The sequence below is a fragment of the Silene latifolia genome, chromosome 2 (genome assembly GCF_048544455.1).
Source record: "Silene latifolia isolate original U9 population chromosome 2, ASM4854445v1, whole genome shotgun sequence".
Lineage (NCBI taxonomy): Eukaryota > Viridiplantae > Streptophyta > Magnoliopsida > Caryophyllales > Caryophyllaceae > Silene > Silene latifolia.
This window is the reverse complement of record NC_133527.1, coordinates 152,667,030-152,671,657: the sequence shown is the minus strand read 5'-3', so window position 1 is coordinate 152,671,657 and position 4,628 is coordinate 152,667,030. Positions and strand designations below refer to the sequence as shown.

The 4,628-nt window shown below is 36.1% G+C and overlaps 1 long non-coding RNA gene across 1 annotated transcript; it reads right to left on the bottom strand.

Annotated features, from left to right (window-relative positions):
• Nucleotides 1-371: 371 nt before the first annotated feature.
• On the bottom strand, nt 372-4,110 carry LOC141630750 (uncharacterized). Its single transcript, XR_012537547.1, has 3 exons — nt 3,986-4,110; nt 2,144-2,230; nt 372-655 (listed from the first exon to the last, which is right to left on the bottom strand). It is a non-coding gene; the product is annotated as an uncharacterized LOC141630750 (long non-coding RNA).
• Nucleotides 4,111-4,628: the final 518 nt, after the last annotated feature.

Sequence of the window (4,628 nt, the reverse complement as noted above, 5' to 3'; positions counted from 1 at the left end):
GAGCAACTAAGCCATTACAAATACTTGTTCAACTTAAGACTTTGCCTACTAGAATGGTTGTAAAACACCCTAGATAGTGTCATACTAGTGTCTTTTGACCCATGACCCAAGGCCTAGTCAAGGGTTTGCATGTGAGTCACCTATCCAACCTCGTGATGCGATGTGGACTTGGTTAACTTGTCTAGGTGACCTTGTTTGACCTTGTGGTAAGGCAACCCAAAAATATTTTATATCAATAAGCTTAAAGTGCTCATTTCAAAGAAGTTTTGTCATGTGGAAGTAATGTAATGCTTTAACACCCTCAGTTATTGCGGAAAAGTAAACACGTAATTCTACAGAAAAACTGACAGGATATGTTTGTAATAGGTTCAATTGGGTAAAAACCTGTAATTTTTAAAACTTTTCTAAACCATTCACAAACATTTCCAGAAGGAGGATGCCATCACCTGCAAATGCTAACAGACTAATTTACATAACTATGCTAAAGCTGCGAGAATAAAGTGATACAAACCAAAGAAAAAGAGGGAGACATATGTCCCTTTTATGTATGTGACATAAAAAGGGTTTAAGGGTCACAATGAAATAAAACCAGTCTAGGTCCCAAGGTTACTTTGCTCGCTAGCTCGTCCATGTACCCCATATATGCATCACCTACCTGTCATTCGCATTTTATACAAATACGAAAGCCACAGTCAGTGGGGAGTAACTCCGAGTTCTCCCAGCCACGAAATGTCATAATTAATATAACATGTAAACATAAAAATATGAATACGAATCACACACTGTCTTAGCATATAGATACTAGACAATCGTGCTTATCATGTGAACAACAATATAACAGCACATAGTCCTAGCATGTGAATACTAGACCGACTCATACTACACTATCATGTGAATCACATAACATCCAGGAATCCAAACTCTATCAACCATAGCCGGCTTGCATCTCACCTTCTATGATTCATAGAATCATCAAACAAGAAAGGGCAATATATCAAAGACAGGCATAAGTTCTTAGTCCCGTCAATAGTCACTTTGTAACTCAAGTCTATACCACGAGGTAGGGAAGGTAATCGAACCGGTATCTTGGCTCAGCGGTTACTATTAAGAAAACATGGCCAAGAGACAACACAACCCTAGCCTAAAATCTGCGCAGACCTAGACATGCGGATACACACCACCGCACCCAAGACTCACAACTTTTTTTAAAACAAAGTGAAGTGAGTACCCTAAGGACACCACCGAAGGGTCGGCTAGTACTTAAGCTGACCCCATACTATCAAAATTAGTACCTGAGGTCATGCCCCAACTTGGATAAACATCCACTAGTCGAACACAAAGGCTATCAAGCAAAGTGAACATATACTCGTCAGAGACTATAAAGACCTATCTATGATGAAGGCCGAAATACTCACCTAGGACCTAGTCACAGCTAGTCCCAGCTTGAATATTTTAGCCCACACCACCCAAGACTCACCACACAAGTCAAGTAAGACACCCACTTAACCTTAAGAGGGCAAAAAGTCCTACTTACCAACCTAAATGCTAACATTCTATCATGTGAAAGGCTATATAAATGTCTATTTACAGCATACAAATCCAACAGTGTCCTCAATAAGAATTCAATACTAACTTCCAATTCTAGCAATTTTAACAATATTAAAGGTTTTAGGGGAATCTAGGGCCATTACTACAAAATAAGAAGCTACTTAAATTCAATTAACTCCACATGTGAAATAAATATATAATGAATGGCCTAAAACAAGAAAAAGGCCGATTATCTAATTCATTCAACCGAATTTTTACCCGCAACCCCAGCCCTGCGACAGGTACGGGTCAAATTGCGGCTGACCAATCACTCAATTAACTGACATCGCATCAGTCAAAGGGACTAAGGCTCAGTTTTCGGCACAATCAACAAAACATTACAATTATCACTATAAACTTCATCTTGAGCCTATTAATTACAATTTCAATTTATAAACTATCCTAACATGTGATAATTATCAATATAAGCATAATTTTTACCAACCTTATTATCTTTACTACTAACATTATTCATTCACCTAAACACTTATCAAACAACAGGCACACATTAACTACTAATGTGACATTAATTCGTCGAGTAACTCGGAATAGTTACCTTAAGCTAGCAAAGAGACAAGCAATAAACTTGAGAAAGCTTCTAAAACCCAAAATTACTCTTCATCTTCAACCACATATGAGCCACCTAAAATAATTATGTGAAAGGACGATATTAACGAATTATCTTTATATAAAATATGAGACGGGATTTAAATAATTCGAATAACTCAAACTTGTCTTATAATAATAAATATTCCATTATATAATTTAACATGCCGGTTAAATAAAATATTATGAGTGACGATGAAAAATTTATGTTATATGAAATTACGGAATAAAACGTGACAAAGCTCAAGTGACTCATTCATACCCCCAACATGTGAACCACCATAAGCCCAAACAAAGAAACAAAGGGAGCCCAACCAAATCAATATGTAAATGAATGATATTTGTCACTTGAATAAAATGTAGGTAAATGGATACGGACCATTTATAAAAAGTAAAACAAGAATTTGATTATAAATTACCCAAATATAAGATAAACAATTTATTACTCACAGGGCATAATTAACTAAATTGGACCCATATTAAAATGGAAACAAATTATTTATAAAGGGCAAAACAAGAATTTAATTATAAATGACTCAAATGTAAGATAGATGTTGTTTATGGCCTTAGCTCATTCGACAGAAATGGTAGAACTCGGATATGTGTGCATTCTCTCCTATCCCACTACTATAGAAAATTGCCCGATGAATAGTTTCAACAAAGCCATTTTACTCAGCAAAGTTCTTATGCCACTCATTAGTACACATCTGCCCTTTACCAAATTATTCACCTGAGACACTCCCCCTGTGCTTAACTCACTTAAACTATTAAAGATTTCATGTTAAGACTAGCATGCGGCCAAGATAAAGACTGGCAATTATTCTCAGTGGGGGACTCCTATGCGAGAGCTTCCTCGTATGCTTAATCGGTGGAAAATAGCCACATAAAACCGATGCTTGACTGTCCCAAAACATCCCACTCAATCACGTTAAAGCAGTCCCAAAACAACTCGCATAAAACTCATAAGACCGTCCCATAAATGACCCATATTCATCATGGAAAGTTGTCCCAATACGAACTAATTGCAGCCGTGAATGGGCTGTCCAAAACAGTCCCAAAAATGCACAGAGAACCCGTCCCACATCAGTCACTCTCACGCCCCAAACACAGTCCCGAAGGACACCATTTTATCCGACCCGAAACTGTCCCAAATTCAGTCAAGAGAGTAAGTTAAGGGGAACTCAACTTAGCTACTAATCCATCTTTTAAATCTAAAGCTAACTATAAAACATATAAACTATATATCGCTAGCTATTCTCCATTGATCAATTATGAATGCCCTGCCTTACATCCCGTATTATTCCAACATTATCCAAGCTGCATCAAGGCTTATGTACGTACTTACTCCCCATATTTCCATTAGAGTTCAAGCATCACACTACCCCATTAAAACTAGATCTAAATTAACCCCAACTTGAATTTCTAATCACTCATAACAACCCCTTTAACGAAAAGCATACTAATACGTACAAAATAATAATAATTACTACTATGTAAAATACCAATTATTATAATCCATCACCTTGATTAATCCAAATCACATAAATTACAAGATATAAATAATAAGTAGCACATAATAACACCGAATAATATTAATAATAATAGGATCGGTAGAATCGTGTTACCTTAAACGCCCCTTAGTCTTCAAATAAATGGTCCACAAGGCACGAGCCTCACCCCGGGTCTTCGAATCCTTCATAAAAGGGCAAGAAAACGGAATAAAGAAGCTAAAAGACGACACTTTTATAAGGCGGCGAAAGACGAAACCACTACAAAAAGGAGACTTTCTTACCTTAAAAGAACGAGGAAGGGACGAGGAAGCTAATGGTACAAAAATTATCGAATTTGGTTGAGAATGGAGGCGGGATCTGAGGTTTGAAGTGACGAAAATGGTGGATGTGTGGCTCTGTGTGTGGCTCGTTGCTTTTTGTTTGTTTTTTTCCAAAAGAAAAGAAGAGGAAGAAAGAGTCAGGGGTCCGTGAGGGAGTAATAATAATAATAATAATAATAATAATAATAATAATACACCAGCTAGCTTGCTAGCTTCTAATTATACGTACGTTTCTTCATCGTTAAGTAATTCGTTCGTTTTTAAAACCGCCTCGAGTTAATAAAATCAGTTTTAGTAAAAGTTTCAGTAATAAAACGGAATCAATAATAAATAAATTTAATGAGTGAAAATAAAATAAACTCAGCCAGCTAACGGAAATAATAGGAATTCGATTCGAATCGGAGTTATTAACGATTTTTACGAAACTAACGGATATTACTAAAAATTGCTATTTTAGTGAAATAAGCTCAAAATAGCTAATTGGACAGTTTTGTTCCCAAAATCCATCTCGGGTTCACTTAAAACAACTTTCATAAGGACTTGTAAAGAAACGGAAATTATTAAATAAATAAACCCGAATTAACTTCAATAAATTCGAACTAAT